This window comes from Delphinapterus leucas, chromosome 4, assembly GCF_059928025.1.
Source record: "Delphinapterus leucas isolate spDelLeu-1000000601 "Yukka" chromosome 4, BTC_Dleu_Yukka2, whole genome shotgun sequence".
Taxonomy (NCBI): Eukaryota; Metazoa; Chordata; class Mammalia; order Artiodactyla; family Monodontidae; genus Delphinapterus; species Delphinapterus leucas.
The window spans coordinates 121147777-121169826 of record NC_143132.1 but is presented as its reverse complement, the minus strand read 5'-3'; the positions used below and the strand labels follow the sequence as shown (position 1 = coordinate 121169826).

Genomic DNA, 22050 nt, shown 5'->3' with positions numbered 1-22050 from the left:
TTCTACTATTAAGGACCCACCATGATAATCTTGGAAAATCTCCTTATCTCAAGGTTAGTTGATTAGCTAACTTTAATTCCATCTGCAACCTTAATTCACCATTGCCATCTAAGATAATATACTCACAGGTTCCAGGGATTAGGCTGTGGACATCTTTCTGGGGGCTATTATTTTGCCTACAAGGTATCGCTATTAAAAAAACCACAGGGGCTTCCCTGGTGGCGCAGTGGTTGAGAGTCCGCCTGCCGATGCAGGGGACACGGGTTCGTGCCCCGGTCCGGGAAGATCCCACATGCCGCGGAGCGGCTGGGCCCGTGAGCCATGGCCGCTGAGCCTGCGCGTGCGGAGCCCATGCGTCCGGAGCCTGTGCTCCGCAACGGGAGAGGCCACAACAGTGAGAGGCCCGCGTACAGCCAAAAAAAAAAAAAAAAAATTACTGAGTCAAAATATTAGAATCATTCTGTCAAAAAAGGATAAAAATGACTTCATGAACAGTCTAAGGAACTGATGAAAATCTCAGTAACAAAGACACTATTTTCATACTGAAGTTGCTAATAAAATGTATTGGAGAAAGGGGAGATGGGAATGAGAGGAAATAAAATGTTACTTGGATGTGAAAATAAAATTATTAGAATCGTTATTTAGTTTCTTTCCAGAGCTGTGGAAACAGTATATAGTTCCACCAAAGTATGTGCATTGCACCCTCTCACCTCACTATTATTGATACTATCACTGGGAAAAAAAAAAAAAAAAAAACTTTGCCAAATCGATGGCTTTCTCATTCAAAAAGTATCTTACTATTGTTTAAATGCAATTTTAAGTGATTTGATTATGAGCAAGTCTAGATATCTTTATAGGTTCAATAGTCATTTGTATTTCATCTTCTATGAATTATCTGTTCAAATCCTCATGCATATATTGTAGGAATCCAGAAATTACATTTAATGCTAAAGTATCTTTTATCTGATCAGATATAGTTACCTAAATTTGGTAAAGAAAATAAAGCTAGATTATCTTGGTCCTGTCAAAACAGTAGTCTTTGAATGAATGAGTGGTGTGTCACATCATGTAAATGACCAGTGGATCAGATATCCTTATATAAACACTGAGTTTATTTAAGTATCATCACTTCTAATTAATTTGGCGTACCTTTTCACTCGATTACAGTGTAAGTGCTTTCCATTCGAGCCCCAATGTGAACACTGATAAGACAATGAAATAACCAGATTCCAACATCTCTTGGATACATTTTTACAGTTTGATAGATCCCAGGAGGAAGGTCATAAACATCAGTGGTACTCTCCCGAATCCTCAACAAAAAGACAAAACACAATTAAATAGCTTATAAGAGGTATCAGTCATTTACACACCTTACTGTTTGCTGTAACTCCTCATTTCTATGTACTTCATCAGATGACGATTAGAATGCATTAGGTACCACTGCACCTCTCCTCTGAATACAACTGAGAGTTTGGAGAAGGAAGTCCTAGAACTTTTTAGTGACAGGCCACAGGGAAAACATCTCGCTCTAACAGGATGCCTGTGTCCGTATCGGTGTTAGGTACCTTGTCAGCGTCTCACACAGAATGCTCTAGGTTTCAGAGAACATCGGTTTCACAAATCCCAAAGGTTTTAACTGAAATATTTCTAACTAGGGATGTTGGTGATATGAAGATGATCATTTCTCTAGATGTAGCTATCAGGAAAACTCATGGTTACAGGAAGGAGTGGAGCTACCTCTGCATTCTGGGGTTGGGCCTGAGGGCTGAGGGCTTTAGTGGCCAATTTCTCTCCTAAGCAGAGAACCCGAGGTTTAGGAGACTATCTCATCTGTAGGCTACTTTGATTTTGATAAATGAAGCCCAGGGCCTGGCTAGGTTAGATTAGAAAGAGAGTAAGAGGGAGATGAATTTCTCTGTATAATAATATGGGAGGTATTTGGAGGATGGGGGATGTGTTGGAGAGTGCAGCTCAAGATGGGGTCCAGAATAATGTGAGGAGAGGAGAGAAGCCAAGAGAATGTGGAGAGGAAGAATACAGAGAAAGAAGTCTTGAGGGTGAGAATAAAAAGCAGGAGAGCCAGAGGTTCTCAGCCATGTATAGCGGAGGGATAATTAAAGACAAGGGCATTTAATGTCAAATGGTAACAACAAATGGTGATGCTTTCACTGTGTAATAATAATAATAAAAACCCTCTTACTTGCCCCCCAAATTTCACTTGAAGTCTATGACCCACAATGGCCTTGATTTTGTGCTTGGTTAGGTGAGTCCTAAGAAATGGGGGTGTGTTCCAATTTGGAGCTGCACAGAGACATGAGGAGATACCAGCCACAGGAGGTGAGAAGCCAGAAAACTGAGCAGAAGCAGGAAATGAGAGTTGGAGATGGCTAGAAGGAACTTAGGCTCTCAAGACTCCTTGGAGATATTAGAAGGTAGGGGGAAGTCTGAGCCTTCTCCCACTTGAGTCATTGCTATTTAGGGAAATTAATTTTGCATCTAAAGTGACAATGATATGCATGACATAGATACATTTCTAAGATGTCAGAAAATTTGGAGAACAATATGAAACAATTTTAACTAAGAACTGACAATGTCCAAGGTATTAATAAATGTACCACATGTACCTGGAGCCCTGGCACCGAAGGAAACCACAGCCTTAGGGAATAGGAAGTGACTGGCTGGCTTGTCCCAAGACCCAGTTAGTAACCCCAGGGGGCTGCTCTGCTGTCCCTAGATGTTCCAGGGAATACAGACCAGCAGCTGCATCATTGCTGGAGTACTTAAGTTTAACCTCAGGGGGAGGGGAAGACTATTTGAGTCCATCTGTGATGGGTTTGGAGTGAGTGGCTAGAGTTGACAGCTGATGGTACCAGGTTCTGTGGTACAAGTAGGATAAATCTTTTTTTAAAAATAGATTTAATTATTTATTTATTTGTCTGTGTTGGGTCTTCGTTGCGGTGTGCAGGCTTCTCGTTGAGGTGGCTTCTCTTGTTGCGGAGAGCAGCCTCTAGGCATGCGGGTTCCAGTAGTTGTGGCACGTGGGCTCAGTAGCTGTGGCTCGTGGGCTCTAGAGCACAGGCTCAGTAGTTGTGGTGCATGGGCTTAGTTGCTCTGCGGCATGTGGGATCTTCCCAGACCAGGGCTTGAACCTGTGTCCCCTGCATTAGCAGGCAGATTCTTAACCACTGCGCCACCAGGGAAGTCCCAAGTAGGATCATTCTTAAGGGAAGCAGCTTTCTGAAGAGGCTAAGAGTGAGAGGCTCTGGAGTCAGAGCCAGGGGTTCAAATCCTACGTTTAACACTTCCTGCTTGTTGGAAAGTTCTTTACCTTGTTAATCCTCCATTTCTCTATAAAATGGTGATAAAATAGTACCTCTTTCATAGGAAAGTTGTGTGGGTTCAATGAGAGATCCATGCAAAATACTAAGCATAGCATCTGGCACATAAGGACTTAATAAAGGTTAGCTATAATCATCATTATAGAAATGTTACCATAAAGTCCACTTAATTTGACGCCTTATAATATTATATTTATGTAGATGTAGCTCCTGAAAGATAACTCTGGTTTCTTTTCATCTCCACACAACACTTGGCATGGTTCTAGGAATATCATAGGCATTTTTTTTTTTTTTTTTGCGGTACGCGGGCCTCTCACTGTTGTGACCTCTCCCGTTGCGGAGCACAGGCTCAGGACGCACAGGCCCAGCGGCCATGGCCCACGGGCCCAGCCGCTCCGCGGCATGTGGGATCTTCCCGGACCGGGGCACGAACCCGTGTCCCCTGCATCGGCAGGCGGACTCTCAACCACCGTGCCACCAGGGAAGCCCTAACTTTAGGTTTTTTTGTAAATTGGAACAACCATTATGGAAAACAGTATGGAGGTTCCTCAAAAAGCTAAAAATAGAACTACCATATGATCCAGCAATTCCACTCATGGATATATATATCCAAAGAAAGTGAAAATACTAATTTGAAAATATACATGGACCCTAAAGTTCATAGCAACATTATTTATAATAGCCAAGATAAGGAAGCAACCTAAATGTCCTTCAACAGATGAGTAGATAAAGAAGATGTTATACACACACACACACACACACACACACACACACACACACAAAGGAATACTACTCCCTATAACAAAGAATGAAATTTGCAACCACACGGATGGACCTGGAGGGTATTATGTTTAGTAAAATGACTCAGACAGAGAAAGACAAATACTATAATATCACTTATATGCGAAATCTAAAAAATAAAACAAGCTAGAAAATATAACGAAAAAGAAACAAACTCATGGATATAGAGAACAAAATAGTGGTTACCAGTGAGGAGAGAGAAGTGGGGAGGGACAAGATAAGAGCAGGGGATTAAGAGGTACAAACTACTATGTATAAAATAAATAAGCTATAATGATGTATTGTACAGTACAGGGAATAAAGCCAGTATTTTATAATAACTATAAATGGAGTATAATCTATAAAAATTTTGAGTTGCTATGTTGTACACCTGAAACTAATATAATATTGTAAATCAACTGTACTTCAATTAAAAAAATATATGGCATGGCATATAGTAGGTATTCCACAAAACCAACAAACAAACAAAAACAGGAAAAAAAGAGCAAACATTAGCCTCACAGTTCTGCATGAAATCTTTGGGACTTTTCTTTCTCCCAAAGCAGTTACCTGGCTGTGTTGGAGCAACAGTGGAATAGTTTGTTTGCACCCCATGAGCATGAATAGAATATGGCCTTGAGGCATCGTTTTTAAAGACAGCATAGAGTTTCTTGTCAGGGCTAAGAAATATTATGGGACCTAGGAAATAGAAAAAGGAAAATGTGTGGATAGTTGTTATTTATTTTAAATTATGAGTCATCTGTCCCCTCAAGTATATACACAGTGACTTATTCTTTTCCTTAACATGCGGCCAAATGAAACAAAAACACATTTAACAAATGGACCATTGCTGGTTTATGACACATGGTTTTTGCCTTTAAGTCATCTAGAATTTTATAAGCTCCAGCTCTAGAAAACTTACTTCGATGAGCATCAGTTAATGCCTATGAAAACACTCAATGTAGAAGTGGAACACTTTATTTTCTTTCTTGACCAACCTCATCATTTAAGCCTTTTATTCTTTTCCCCTTTAAGCCTAGTGGAGGATTGGGAGAAGCTGCAAGGCATCTTTATTGACACAGGGCAATTATCTCTCTCACAAAGTAAAGACCCTTCATTTTACTCTCTCTCCCTTTCAACCCAAGCCAAGAACTGGAGGTATATAATTTGTTATAAAACTTCTTTCCATCTGGAGGCAGGTTGAATCTGTGGCTCTAAAAATTCTGAAACAGAGATGAACTAAGCAGAAAGAACTCTCCTTAAACTTGTGCTATAATTACTAAAATCAGAGACTTTGTGGACATTAGATGCTAGTGAAGTAAAGCAACTCTTTGCCTCCCATGGCAATTCTACCTTCTCAAACACTATGCTTGTTTTTCCTTTTCTAAAAAGGGTGGGTTTTTTGTATAAATAATAAAGGAATCTAGAGGGTCCCATTTTGTTATTTATCTTAGTACATTTGGCCAGAATCCTAGAGAAAACAAATATGATGCTGTGACTAAAGATAAGAGCCCACTCAAAAGCACTGGGAACTGGATAGAATAGATCTCCCTCCAGGGGTTGCAAAGCCCAAGAGGTTGATGAGGAGCCAAGAAAAGTAAAAGTTTCTCCCCGTCAGCAGGAACATCCATCTTCTCAGGGCTACAGTCTGTGATGAGAGATAAAATCTCTAAAACTGTAAACTGGCGAATATTCTTTTGATGGCACAGAATATGTATAAATGGCATTTATAACCCCACAAGCTATGAAATAATTTTACCAAGGAGTCCGAGGTGATTTGCTTTTGCCTTCTGTGTTTGGAAGGAAGCATCTGTGTATTCAAAGTAAACTAGTTTTTTGTAAATTCCTCCAGTTCTGTTTGGGCCTTGTTCAAAACAGAGCCGGGATTCACTGTACAGAGAAAGTAGATATACAAAGAACGTTTAAATTTACAGTGATCATGTGAAAAGAAAGCAAGAACTTACATGCATCTGTTTTAAAGTACTTGTAATTTATTTATAAAAACAATGCATACTCATTGTAGAATATTTGGAAAATAAAGAAAAATATGACAAAGAAAGTTAAAATCTTCATAATCCCACCATCTCTATATAACCACTGTCAACATTTTCCATGGATATTTTTTCAGTCTTTTGTCTATACATGTGTATACAAGTGTCTGTCTATATACTACCTACTAGTTTATCTACACATCTTCTTTTGGAATAAAATTTTAAAAACACTTGTCTGATTTTCTTTTAAGGCAGGTAGTAACCAGCATTGCTTTTAAAACAACTGTGCTGAGATGCTATAGTATTGAGATGAGAGACGTCATTCTTGACTTTTTAATTCTATTATAATAACATAAAATGGAGTCCCCTGAGAAAAAGTGTTCCCTAGTAAGAAGTGATGCTGAGACATCATCAAATTTCATAGTCAGGAGAATCATGCAAGCCAAAAAAATCTATTAATTCATACTTATTTTAGTCAATATAAAATGAGAGTTGAATCTAATTTTTGCTCTACGCCCAGATAGCCTTTTCACAATTAATAAAAAATTTCCACTACATAGATTGAATTTACTGATGAGCTTAAAATGTAAGAAGAGAAAATACTCGCCTGATATAACATTCTTAGTTTTCTTAAATTTTCTGCGAGTAAATTAGAAAAAAAAAGTACTATGGGAAACATTATTTTTTGGTGGTTATAGAACTTGATATTTTCTGACATAAAACTTTCATTCAATAGACCAAAAGAATTAAAACTCCTGTAATCTTCAAACTGGTAAATATATTTAGCAGATGGGCCATCAGAAAAACTTTTTGTGCACTTTTAAATGCCAATGTCACAGCAATGTATTTTAGTCTTAGTTTTTGGTTATTAAAGAAGCAGTTGGTAATATATCCTTAGGTGTTATTGAGTAAAAAATATTTATTTAAAATTATTTAAGGATGTCATAAGAAATTATTAATTATATCCTCAGATCTTAGCAGGAAAGTACCAATTACACATGAGGAATATTTTTGAATTTTTGTAAAATTGCTCTTGCTATTTTACAAAAATTATTTTATAATTATGAGATATTTAACAACACAGTTGATAACACCATCCACTGTGCTGTTAAATATCTCATAATTATAAAATAAATCCATTTTAAAATTTAGCTCTAAGAAAAAGATAAGCAGTATGTTTTTCTTGGCAGTGGCTTCCAAGGCTTTTAGAGAAAAACTTTGTGTAACAATGATCCTTAGGCTCAATATTTTCCAATAATTGTTATAATTATTTTCCTACCTTTATTTTATCAGTATCTTTTTATTATAGATACCTAAACCTTTTCAGGAGTAGCTAGGTTATGAAAAAGTCCAATTATCTTTATTTAACTATAAATATTTTAATTGCAGAATCATTACCTTCCAGCTGCTGCTAAATTATTTCCAGTGAAGAAATCTATACCAGATGGAGCATAGTTCCAAAAATTTCTTCAGCAGCAATATAATAATGTAAAACTTGTGTCCCAATGACATCTGTCGAAGGGTTTTGGCAACTCCTTACATTATGAAAATATTAAAACATTTTTCTTAGTCCATATGTATTTTAAAAATTGTAGCCGACAACATTGCAACTTCCCCTTCCTTTGAGAAATTTGAGGTATTTTATTTATGGAATCTGTGTAAAAACCTGAAATGTATGAAGCAAGTATAAAACTCAGGAGGCCAAGATGAATGTTAGAGGAACATATATTAGTGGAGAATAATAACAAGCATTGGAACAGCTCCTACATGAATATGGCACCTGCCTAATAAGAGGAATTCGAGAGTCTGTTTAGCCAAAAGTATTTTCCCTTATGGGTCTGAAATTGTTACCATTAATTACTAATGAGTTAGTTGGTTTATTAGATTAACTAGTTGGCAGGCAGGAAGAAAATCAAGGCAGGTACATTTCCATGAGGGCATCAGTCCTGTGTTTTGATTTTAGAGTGACTTTGGTGGGAGAGTAAATTAATACAGACTTTTTGGAAGGCAATTAGGCAGCATTTGTTAAAATTAAAAACCCTTCCATTAAAAAATTTCACTTCTTCATAGTTAAGCAAGACACATATTTGCACATACATAAAAAGATAGAAATAAAAAGGGGTTAGCTATAACACTGTTAGTGAACCAAGAAGGTGAAAGCTATTTAAATATCTATCAGTAGGCAAATGGTTAAATAAATTAGGCTATGTCTCAAATATGGAAAACTATACAACTGTTTAAAAGAGTAAGTTAGAGGTATAGGGAATATCATGGAAAAGATTTCAAGGCATATGGATGAGTGAAGAAAGCAAGCAGCAGAATAAAGAAAAACCTATTATATAAAAATAATAGCCTATTTTTTTAAGTTATATAATTAAATAAAACTTATATGCAGTGTGATCTACTTATGTAGAACAAAACACAAAACAATAGCTGTGCATTTTTTATTTCTACATGTTCATATGTATTGTATGAAAATGCATGGTAAACAGGTTTACAGGTATTCACGCAAACTTGCTTACAGGGATTATTCTCTGGAGAGGGAACTGGGATGGTAGTGGGGTAGGGTTAGACTAATGGTCTATTCTTAAACCATTTCTCTAAAGGTGAACACAAAATCTGATTCTTCTTTTTCTTTTTCTGCTAATTTTGGTAGTGTAAACTCTCCCCCTTGGCCAATTTGAAGCTACCACAAGTTTATCAGCTGGCTTATTTAATTCTCAACTCTCTGGAGGTCCTATGAGGTGGCTCCCAGATACCATATTAGACTTTCACTCTTTCTGTCTGCTGCCGCCACCAAATTCTCCCTCCCTCCTTCGCTGCCCCCTGCCCTGGCTCCTTCCTCTTTCTTTTCTTCCTTTCTTTCCAACAAGTCTATTCATGTATTCTTGTAATTCCTAAAAACAAAACAAACAAACAAACAAACCCCAAAACTGTAGGTCACAGGAAGAGAAGAAACACAGGGGAAGGCTATGGGGTCCATCAGCCAAAGAACTTTCAGAAGCTTTCGCAACTGTGCCTAGCCTGACCCTATATTTTTCTGCAGAGTTGAGGAGGAAAGGCCTGATTTAAAGGCAAGATCTGTAAACGAGGTAAATAGGAGTGGGGCTGAGTGTACCTTTTAACCTTTAAAACGTATGTTAAAACAATATTCCTTTCTAAGTGAGAACCTTTTTATCATTAAATTCTGTCGAGTTATTATAGCTATGTGTGGGTCTCCTTTTTCTCACAACTCTGGGAGGGACACAGCACATAGGAAATCCCAATAAATACTTGTTGTTTAGTTGTTTAAATAATTAATTGAAGTATGATGCTAGCCAACATATGGGACTTAGAAAAAAGAAAGGTTTTTCTCAGAGAAGTAAACCCCATTTTTTTTTTTTTTTTTTTTTTTCCGGTACGCGGGCCTCTCACTGCCGTGGCCTCCCCCGTTGAGCTCCGGACACGCAGGCTCAGCGGCCATGGCTCACGGGCCCAGCCACTCCGCAGCACGTGGGACCTTCCCGGACCAGGGCACGAACCCGTGTCCCCTGCATCGGCAGGCGGACTCTCAACCACTGCGCCACCAGGGAAGCCCAGTAAACCCCATTTTTGTACAAAAAAAAAAAAAAGAAAAAAATTCTTCAGTTCTAGTAACAATCATGTTTACTGATTGAGAAATAAAACAAAACATTTACATGATTATATGTAGAGTTTAGTCATATTTAAGAATAGAGAAGATCAATAACTTCATAACAGGCCTTCCTATCATTAAATGTGAAGTGTGATTGAACAGGGAAATAAACTAAAATAAGGAGGTTTACTGGGTACTGGATTAGAATTACTTGGTCCTACATAATTCCTGGCTTTCATAGGGTTTTGGTTAAGTGTTTTAACCTCTTGGAACTTGTTTTCTCAATTTAAAAAAAGGTGTGCGTTTCCCTGGTGGCGCAGTGGTTGAGAGTCCCCCTGCCGATGCAGGGGACGCGGGTTCAAGCCCCGGTCCAGGAGGATCCCATGTGCCGCTGAGCGGCTGGGCCCGTGAGCCATGGCCTCTGAGCCTGCTCGTCTGGAGCCTGTGCTCCGCAACGGGAGAGGCCACAACAGTTAGAGGCCCACGTACTGCAAAATAAAATAAAATAAATAAATAGTAATTTTAAAAAGGTGTAATAATACATGCTCTGTCTGACACTCAGGGTTTTCTTGTAAGGCTCACCAGCTAATGAATATAAACTTCTTTTTTGTAAAAACAACAACAAAAATCATCCCTATATACCTAAAATGGTTTATTACCATAAAGTTAAAGGTGTCAGAGACGTGGGTTCTAGTCCTAACTATGTCACTGACTTTCCAAAAGGCAATCTTATCACCTCCCCAATAGCAGTTTCCCCCATTTGAAAGATGAGGCATTTGTAATGGGTCGTAACCCTGGGAGTCCCCTGACCCTGTATTGTGTAAAAGGAATAAATCCCTACCATGTATCTGACAGCCCAGCATCCACTCTCCAGCACCCTTGGCCACCAAGAAGGCATCTTGCGTTGAGGCAGGGAAGACAGTAACGGTGTCTTTTCTGTGATTCCGAGAGATCAGAGTTTGTCCGTGGGTAAAGATGGAGTGTGTGTCCAACACACCTCCCATGCCAATAAAATACTACTTGACCATGTCCTCTGCACACATGGTGAGATTGGGCAGATTTCCATACATGTATCCATTTATTGCTGAAAACAGATGTAAATTAACCTATCAAGCATGTTAGGTCAAGGCCACATGGTATACATTCTATGCATTTTCTCATCACATAAGCCTGGCAGTATCATCATTGTTCTCATGCATAATCTACGACAGGACTTGATTTGTTTTCCCAAAAAAGAGGCCATAAGCATTGTTTCTGATTAAACTGAGGAGCATACAAATTTAGAGGCAAGAGGAGGAAAAGTAAGCTAAAAAGTGGGAAACAGTGAAAAGGGGAAAAGAATAGAAAGAAGCTAAGTCCATGGAAGAAGAAAACAAGGATAAAGGTGACTGAGATAACAGGAGCATCTTTTCTGAAAGGTTCTACATAGAAACACATTTCCATAAGATATCTGGTCAGTTATGTCTTTGTTCTTCTATAATATTTTATTACCTTAAAATTACATCTTTGCTCTGCTGTCACCACCTACTTTTGATCAATATCAGATGTTAGAAACAAATGCATCTGTTCAACTTTATTTGCTATGAGACTTTGGAAACCAAGAGGATTTACTAGATGACTTGCCTATCAACCAGCATACCCGGGGTAAAAAACTGGGAAATAAAAACTCATTTAAACCAACTCAAACAAAGGGAAATCACGAAATAGAATCATAGAAGTTAGAATTATAGGCTATAATGAATGAGAAAGTTCTTTATAATCTTACAGCACATGAGATTGCTCTCCCAGAAGCTAGAAACTCTAGCATTAACTTGGCCAGATTCAGTATATATATTAATATTGTCATCGATATACCAGCTACGGTTCTCCAGTTATAGAAAACATCAGAACGTAAGACTCGTGGATATTTTTTTCCATGTCTCTATCCAGGGTTCCTGAAACAAAATAGCAAAACAGCAGAACTTCCTCTTTGCAGAAATTCTTTTTGCTATGAAATAAACTAGTGATTCTAACTGATTCCACTCAAAATGTAAAAGGAAAATCTTGCACCTCCACAGACAGAAACCTAAGGAACTGAGCATGCAAGGAACAGGCAGATGGCCTCTCATCTCCCTGTTTCCTCCCACGCTGTGGGTTCAACACTTCTCTGTACAAGGGTGACAGAGTTTTGTGTGAAGGTGGCTAAGGTGACGATTACTGGGTTTGACTACCATCTAGTGTCCAACCTGCACTCCTGGACTTGAATGGAGGCATTGGACTCAAGATTGCCATCTAGAGCTCAGAGTTCCAGTGGCAACGTTACTTTCTTGACTGGAGAATCAAGGTCAAGCCAGGCAAAGAGAGGTCATTTGATAGCAAAATTCCACTGGAAGAGTGAGGGAGACCCCACGTATCCTGGTTGGCTCTATTGATACAATGAGATTTTTAAAATGTAACCTCTTTTACAAGTCAGAATTGGTCCAAGAAGTCCTGAAGCCATATCTTTTAGAGTTTCTACATGGGAGTGGTACATCCGTGTCATGCAGTTAACTGTCATTGGGACAAGGCCCCTGAGTTTCTTCTACAAACCACGGGTAAGTATACCCTGCCCCTGGTTCTAGCCGGTCATCTTCCTTTTGCAGGCCTGTAGTGTTATCAGGATAGAGAGCACCTAGAAAACAACCTGCAGTGTGGTCACAGTAACCACCGGACGACACTGTTTTGCATGTGATCCACGCTTTCTCCATTAAGTTATGAATGGATGTTAATTTGTATTTTTAGAATAAAGTGTGCATCTCCACCTTCCTTTCTCCTGCTTGCTGTCTCCCTAGATCCCCCTTACTTGGTTTCTACCTGAATGCCCAGCTTGGCCAGTTTCCAGACTAAATTGGAATGAGTCAGGCAGCATATTAACAGACTATCATCACATTTATTGATAGATTCCACAAATATTTACTGTGTACCTACTATGTGCTAGATCTTGGATACAGAGAGCTAGGATCCTGAGTTGCCCTCTGTATGTTCTATACTGCAAATCAGGCTTTGGGACCCAGGGCCTCAAGAGCCTCCATGTTATCTACAAGCTGCCCACAGGCATCGGGAAGTGGCCTTCTGCATAGCTGATATCATACTGAGCTACTACCTTAGTCTGAAGCTGGCGTCTTGCTCTCTTTTTTTGCTTCCTCTCCTAGAATCTGGCTTCACATCTCCACCTCCAGAAGCTGGAATCTGATAATTATAGGTAACATTCCTTCATTCAACAGAAGACTTTGAAGCGTGACCAACCTATCATTTATCATCTTTTGAGACGACCTGGCTCCACGTTGAACACAAAACCCTATTTGGTAGCTTTCTCTTCCCTTCCTTTTTCCAACACCATCAGGCAGCTGTGAGTGTGAATGTTTAGGGGAGAAGAAACTTACTGTCTGGAAAATAGTGACTTCACCTGACAGTGGTGTTTTCCAAGAAGCTAATCCTCATTCGCTAGGAAATGGAAATGAGATGAAGGCAGAACAATATTTCTGCCAACCTAACATTTAGCTCATGAGTGTCTCCTATCCATCCCCCAATTATTTATTTATTTACGTAAGAGAAAAGTGTGTTTTCTTTTCCAGAAATTGCACTGGGTGCAGGGGGGAGGGTCCACTCATTTCAAATGAGAAATTACAGAACAATCTGGGATATAAAAATTAAAGACATCTGAAGTAAAAGTCTACATTCACCCCAAACTACTCCTAGTTCACGATTACCTTGCTTTTCCTGAGGTTTTGGTCTCATGCCCTTCATAAGCAAAAGCTCAGGAATCTAAGGAAAGGGGACCCACTTACCTTCATTTTCTTTAGTGCAGTTGATTCCATGAGGATGGAAACTATAGTTTCTTGAAGCAAAATTTTTCACATGTACACAAATGAGGTCTCCAGTCTCTGCTTTCATGATTGGACCTAAAAATCCCAACCAGGATGGTTTTTCAATGATCGTTTGAAATGTATCATCCGTGTACTCAAAATACAAAGCCTTTTTATAAACAGGTCCTATCCTATCTTGGCTTTGTTTTAGATATGTTTGGGACTGAAACTCTCTGTAAACAAACAAACAAACAAGAACTTGAACAATGTTTGACTTGAAAGAAAACAGTGTTAAATCTACTGAAACTAGAAGTAAGAAATGTTACAGCCTAATTTTATAGAGCAAACCCAGACACTGGTGAAAATCTAGAAGGAGCCAAAAACAGGGTAGTAGGCAAGGAGAAGTTTGGAAGTTCTGGTGAAGAGATCAAATGCAAATGTAGCAAGTAATATACATGGTATTTCGGTTTAAATGACTTACCAAATTCTTTGTACTGAACCACGAAAGGTTTCTAACCCTACCCTGAGGTTATTTTAGCTCTCAAGCATCAGATCAATTCCTACAGGTTAAGATTGTTTACACATTTCAATGATTCGTGGATTTGTTGGTAGAATTGGGGGCAATTTGGCACACAAGCAGAGTAAATCAGAACCCGACTCATAACCTCTAGATTCCCTCATCCCAATGATCTGAACAGAGAAATCAAGAAGAGAGCCGCAATTTTACAATCTCTGCCATAGACTCCACATGAGAAGGAAAAGCGTTGTTTTACATCTTAAGCACTACTCAAACAAAATCGATGATAAATACAGAATTAGAGATAATCCCTGAAATATGCATCATGAGGGCAAGAGTGGCAATAATCCCAGGAAGGAGCAATTTCTGATTTATATTAATAGCTGTCTTCCATGTCATGCTTATACTAAAAATTCAAAGGAAGCGGTTCTAATAGCAAATGTGCCCTGAAAGGGTCAATCATGGAAAATTCTTTAGCAGCATTTTATCAGTGAATAATAATTATCAACGTTTGCTTCTGATAGCAGCTTTTTCAGTGTGAAGGTATTACTTACTGATCTTCTGAAATAGGCATTACATTGAGCATATATTTACCAGTAGGAGCATCATTCCAAGTAGTTTCTCTAATGCCTATGTAGTAGTGCCTCTCTATTGTCCAACCTGGAGAACTAATAAAAACCAGAAAGGTCAGTGGTAAAAGGATCTTCATTTTCAAACCTTGCTCCTGGATAGGCTAACTGAGTGATGTTTGTCTTCCTTTATTTGTGTTTGTTTACATAGATCAGGGTTGCAAAAGAGCTCATCAAACACTTCACCTACATATATGTCATTTCCATTCCAAATGCATTTAGTTTTCATTAGTCAGGCCAGGTGAAATGTTGCACAACACATAGAGAATACTGGTTCTTGACACAGTGTACGATGCCAATTAAGAGCTTGTTGAATTACCGGGTAGATGGGCTACCCAGATCATCCATCAACCCCTAACGATTCTTATCTATTTCTGGATTATAGGAATCACCTCTAGTCTAGTCTAGTCTACAGACAGCCCCCGCTTTCTCAATTCATTATGTTACCGAATCAGGTTTATTTGCCCGATGGGCACCAAGTCAAACGCTGAGACACCAAGGTTTGCGTCAAAGAAAAGGTTTTTTCGCAAAGCAGTCAAGTGAGAAGAGAGAAGAACAAATCTGAAATCTGCCTTCTCAAAGGCGAGGGCCTTGGGATATTTAAGGGATAAAGAAACAGGGTGGTCTGAGACTTGGGGGAAGGTGATTGGAGGTAGGAAAAAGGTGAAGTAACTGTCGTTCTGCACAGGTAAAAATGAGCTTCGTGTTTCTTCATGGGACACGTGTTCAGAAAATTGTGACATTAGTATGTTCTGAGGGTGGAGTTTTTGGCCCTCTGATGTCAAAATGTCACCTATCAGACACTTGAGCAGGCCCAGGTGAGGGATCGGTGGTCTCAACAGGTTTGAACTGGATGAGAGGTGACTCCTTGTTCCTGAAAAACAACTTGGGCACACACCTTAAGGCTCGTATGCCAGATGTACTATTTATGGGGGGTGGTGAAGTGAGTCTTGTGGTACCTTGTCTAAGCTACGTAAAGCTTGGTGGGTATGCAATTTTGCAAGAACAAAGTGAAGACAGATTACAATTTTCTAATACCTAGACAAGCTAGTTATTGTCTAATGGATCTAACTGATAACTCTCCTCAGTTTCAAGCAGCTGTATCAAAGCTGGCAATGAACCACACACTAGTTTGCATTGTTTAAATTTTTATGTGGTATTTTCTCTACCCCGAATAGATTATAACTCCAATAGATTAGGGACCACTTCTTTTTGTTCTGTATACCTCCCAGAGATGTCGAGAAATAAATGTTACATTTTAGGGGGACAAATAAATAGAGTGCCTTGGCCAGGATTACAAAAGTGAGGAAAAGAGTAGGAGTCTTTATTTGCCATCGATCTGTGGATCGTCATATATTGGGATATCTATTACTATGAGGTGTTGTTTGAGACTTTACAATTTGAAAGCCACAGTGGTTTCAACAGTCAGAGTGCCGCTCTGATTTAGGTCTAGAAACCCACACTTAGAAATATTAAGCCAGCAAATATGGCATGTATTGTTCTGCAGCTTGGTTTTTATTCCTGAACTACAAGTCTTAGAGACCTTTATACATCACTACCTAGATGTCTACATCTTTCATTTTAATTGCGGCATATTTTTTTCTATCATGAGTGTACTCCATTTATTTTTTAAAACACAAAAGATCAAAGTGTATTTTTTTCTGGGAGTTCATACAGATAAATATGCATACTTAAGGACATAAAGTAAATACAGTTCAGAGAGGAAGAGAGAGGATTATTATATTTAAAATGTTTTTTTATAAGGAGAGCACATTTCCATTTACTTGATTTAAAAAACCAACAAAATATTTGCAATTTGTTTTCTTTTTTGCATTAAAAAAAATGAGGCTATAAATATTTTCCTTATAAGCAACAGTTGCTAAATTCTACACAGGTCAAAACATGCAGGCTGGGGCTTCCCTGGTGGTGCAGTGGTTGAGAGTCCACCTGCCGATGCAGGGGACACAGGTTTCTGCCCCAGTCCGGGAAGATGCCACATGTCGCGGAGCGGCTGGGCCCGTGAGCCATGGCCGCTGAGCCTGCGCGTCTGGAGCCTGTGCTCCGCAATGGGAGAGGCCACAACAGTGAGAGGCCCGCGTACTGCAAAAAACAAAAAAAACAAAAAAACCCATGCAGGCTGTCATATCACAACGTTTTTCACATTTGTGAATCCTTCGGAGGGTTGTAAGAGGAAGCTGGGGAAACCGCCCACTGCTTTGGCAGATTTTTATGTCACCAGCAGATGGTGGAAGAAATTCAGAAAAGCTAGGCCTAGAGGGACCATGGTGGGTGGAGCAATCACCCACAAGAGAGCCATGAGGAAGGGATTCACATCTCTCACCCTTTGGGAAGCAGTTGAAAGGAGTGGGGAGAAGATGCAGGTCAGACATGATGCGTTTCATGAGAGAGGAGTTAGGGATGGGCTCTCTGACCTAAGTGAGGAGATCCAATCGGGCTGGAATTGTTGGACGCTACAGTCTCCCACATTTCGCTCTGGGTATGTAAGAACCTTATAACCTTCCCTGTCACTGTGACCTAGACCAGCTGCTGTAGAAGGATCCACCCATCAGGCAGGGGGACAGGATGCCTTAAATGGGTTTTCAGATGTCCCTTTATCAAAATTCTATAACTTCCTTCCTCTTTCTTTTAGGAACATTAATTTTACTTTGGAATGTAGACAATAGAAGAGCCATTCAGCTGGGATACTTTTCCCTCAGTAAGTACCCCAATAAGTTCAAAGAAGTCTAATGTATTCACTTCAAATAGATCTACCTCCAATTCTCACTCTGCCATTTACTAGCTGTGTGATTTGGAACGAGTTGCATAATCATTCTAAACTCCAGTCCCTTCCTACCTGTAACATGAAGGTAATAATAATGAAACCTCAGGGCTCCTGTGAGGACCTCTTCCAGCCTGACACAATGTAGGCATTCAAAGTTAGCATCCTCCCCTGAAACAATGAAAATGGTGTTAGTAAATGTTCATTGTTCTTTTCTTTTCTTCTCAACAAATGACTAAGACTGGCTTCTATTTGCGGGGAAGTGAGGGGGGCACTTTATCTTAGGTAATGCTGTATTTTATGGCTCATCCATAGGTAAATTATGTTTGCAGTCCTGTCCTTCTCTTCCTGCATAGCCCTCAGTAGATCAGTCTTTTGGTACAGCAGGATTTGAAGTTGGTCACCATTATTTGGCTATATTCTTGGTTGGTAGCCCAAGAACATAAGGCAACTGATTTAGATACGCTTCGCTGAATTGGGTCCCAAGGTATGAGCTCAAATACCTTGGAGGGAAATTTGAATGCTTTCCTGGTTTTTCCATTCCATAACTGAAAATTAGTTTAAGGAATAAATTGAGAACATAAAAATATGCATAAGGACCGAATGATAATAGAACTTTCTTTGTAAAAAGCTTTACAGTACATAAAATACCTTACAAAACAAAAATATTACCCAAAGTCATCTTCAAAACACTCTCCCCTAGCTCCCACCCCTCATACTTGTTTAACAGATGAGGTATCTACAACTCAGAAGGTCAGGTAAGTTGCTGTAGGATGTAAACTTCCCAGTTATGGTGCCAGGAGTCAAATATAAATCGTTGGATTCCAACTCAAATGTCTCTTTCATGTGATCTTACTAATTGGCTCCCATAATTGAAGAGTGTATACTTCTATATTATCAACAAATGTTAAGTTTTACTCAGAATGTATAATTTGAACCATATCTTCCAATAAGGCAAACCAATGCGATATAAATGGTGTGGGGACAAGATGGGGAGTTCAAAGACAAGGGGAAGATGCCAGCAATTTTTACACCCATTTCTATTCTTTCTATTACTTCTACCAATAACACCATTTGTTGAAATGGCCATCAGATTTTCCTTAGCCACTTTCTAAACACTAGGTCTAATTGTGTCAGCCAATCCCGAAAGGGAAGTTTATTCAGCTCTTTTTCTAGAGGAAGAAACTGCAACTAGAGGGTTTTAAACAACTTGCTAAAGCAAGTAGATATTATTGCTAGAATTTAAACACAGGCCTTAAAGGCTGGTGGATGCTTTTACTACTAAATGCTCTGCCTTGTAATCTAGGCTACTCTGTGGAAAACTATTTAACTTCTTTGAACTCCTCTGGGTTAGAGGAGGTTAAATAAGTAGAGCAACTAGTAGCTGGGACAGATGAGTGCAGATAAAGCCCTCTGTCCTTTTCAGGTTAAGACTATATAAATTGCAAGCTTTCACAGTATGGGCTGGACTCCATGAAGGACCAGATGCCCACAAAACAAGGCATAGAAGGGCATAGAGGGAAGATATTGAGGACCGATGAGAAAGAGAAAAGCAACCCCTGACATCCAGAGCTGGCCTGGCACTCAAAGGTAGGCCTGGTGTTCACCTGTTGGACATAAACAATTTCTAGAACACCAATATCAGACAACACCGCTGTGACCAGGATAGATCAAGACAAAAACAAGACCATTCCATAATAATGTCTGAACACACATGAGGAACATGAACATTGTCCAAACCTTTAGAATAACCAAATATTCCCTTATCCTGGCCATAACTGATGGCTGCTTCTTTACCTTTTACACTTTTAGCTTTAACCCTCCTACCTTACAGAAAAGATTTATGAAGACATCCAATCATAAAATTACCCTTACTTCCTCACTGCATTCAATCCAGAGCAAAACCCTACTTCCTTATGCACCCCCATAAATCACCTAATGTTAGTCCTAATCCTATAACAAGTCCTTTCTAGCACATTTTTTCTGAGATACTCCAGGTTCTCCATGGTGTAGGTTCTCTCACCTTGCAACGAGGAATAAACACAACTTATTCAACTACAGATGCATTGACACTCATTTTCCCTAGAAAAAGAAACCTATTTCATGGCTTAAAATACTAATGACATGACAAAAATTCAGAAATTTATGTCTCCAGCCTGGACCTCTCTGCTTAACTCGAGACTCCAGTGCATATGGTTGTCTCTTCCACATCTTCACTTCATTGTTTAATATAGTATTTCTCAAACATCTATGTGCAGATGAATCTCCAGAAAGATCTTTGGATCTTTTAAAATGCAAGTTCTGATTTTGTAGTGCTGGGTGGGGCCTGAAAGTCTGCATTTCTGCACTGGCTCTCTGATAATGACAATGCTGCAGGTGCATAACCACGCCTGGAGTAGCAAGAATCCAACAGACACCTCAAAATCAACATGCCCAACTAACTCCTAAGAATTCTAGCTTTAACTCCAACTTGTAAAGAGCTTGGAAGCCATTACTGCCATTCTTATAAGAAGAAACACTGGACAAGCCAGAATTCAACAATTTGTTTTGAACCCATCAGAGAATGGAATTTGTAGGGCAAACTGCTATCCTCACATCTGGAGAGTCAGGTGAATCTAGAAGACATCTGCTTACCTGGAGCAGAAGCCCCTGGAGTGTAATGTTAGGTACACTTTGAAAGGTAATTTTAATGAACTGCTGGAGGCTGAGTATGGACTAGCATGAGAGTGAGAAACTCCAGGAGGCCATAGCCTCAGGGCCAGGCTGGGGGGTGGGGGATGGGCCATACTTTCATAGGTTTTATCTCCAGGAACCCCACGAGGTTCTCAAGGTAAAGATCTGAGAAAGATCCCCACATGGCTCTGGAAGGGGAAGGAGAAAAATAAAACCAGTGAAATAGGCCCAGAGACTTCTCCATAGCAAAGGCTTATTCTCCAGAGGGAAGACTTGATCAGAGGCTTTTCCCAAGGCATAAGAGAAGGGTATGTCTCTCATTCCAGCCCTCTATAGCCTTCCTGTTCATCTAAGGGAGAGAAAGGTGCTATACCAGAAGAAGCACCTGTGAAGGTCACAGGAGAGAAACAGAGGCTGACTGAGATTTAGGGACTTCCCTAGCAGTCCAGTGGTTAAAACTCCACGCTCCCAATGCAGGGGGTGCTGGTTCAATCCCTGGTTGGTGAACTAAGATCCCACATGCTGTGTGGTGCAGCCAAGAAATTTAAAAAAAAAAGAAAAAGACTATTGAAAGATTATAGAATGTTCTTCCTCTTTCATACCTTACCATTGTGCTCCAGTATAAAAAAAGCAGATTACAATTGAAAGAGCCACAAGACACGGTGTGTCCCTAAGAAGACATACTTAAGGTGGCCCAAAGTCAAGAGGGGAGACCAAAAAAAAAAAAAAAAGAAAAAATGGAGACACTAGAAAAGTTTGAAGCCTCTGGCACCTAGAGCTACAGCAAACATTAAAAAACATTAAACCAAGCTCAGCTCTTAGCTGGATTATCATAAATCCTTATACAAAAGGCCTATTTACCTCAGTATCCATAACCCAATACCACATCTTCCTCTTTAAACAAAAAATGACAAGGCATGACAAAAAGCAAGAAAATAGTCTGAAGGGACAGAGCAGACTCAAATATGACAAAAATGTTGGAATTGTCAGACAGGGAATTTAAGATAACTATGATAAATATGTTAAGGGCTATAATGAAAAACATAAACAACATGCAAAAACAGATAAGTAATGTAAGTAGAGAAATAAAAATTCTAAGGAAGAATCAAAGGAAAATGCTAGAAATCAAAAACATTGTAACAGAAATGAAGAATGCTTTTTATGCTTTATTAGACTTGACACAGCCAAGGAGAGAATCAGTGAACTTAAAGATTAGTCAATAGAAACTTCCAAAACTGAAATGCAAAGAGGAAAAAAGAGTGAAAACAAAGAAACAAACAAAAAACACATTATGTTGTACACCTGGAATTAATATAGTGTTATATGTCAATTATACCTCAATAAGACACACACACACAGACACACAAACAAAACAGAATATCCAAGAATTGTAGGAAAGTTTCAAAAGATGTAACATAGAGAAAATTGGAATGCCAGAAGGAGAAGAAAGAAATGGAGTAAAATAGATGTTTGAAGTCATAATGGTCAAGAACTTTCCACAATTAATGACAGACACAAACTACAGATCCAAGAGGAAGCTCAGAGAACACCAAAGACCAGAATAAATACCAAAGGAAAAAAAATACCAACACCAAAAATCCTATACCTAAACATATATTCAAACTGCAGAAAACCAAAGATAAAGAGAAAATCTTGGAAGAAGCCAGAAAGGGGAAATATCTTATCTATAGAGAAACAAGCATAAGAATTATGAAAACGAACTGATCTTGCTCATTCCCCCAAAAGCCATTCCAGTCATTTCCTTCTTCATCTCAGTTAGTGACACCTTCAGTATTCCAACATCCCAGGCCAAAAATCTAGGATTCATTCATAGCTTCTTTCTTTCTCACATTTCACATCCTGTCTGTCACCTGTGCAAAATATGTTTAAAATGTAGCCACTTCTC

The 22050-nt window shown here is 39.1% G+C and overlaps 1 pseudogene; it reads right to left on the bottom strand.

Moving 5' to 3' along the window:
• Positions 1–568: 568 nt before the first annotated feature.
• LOC149749416 (ceruloplasmin-like) lies at positions 569–13563 on the bottom strand (annotated as a pseudogene).
• Positions 13564–22050: the final 8487 nt, after the last annotated feature.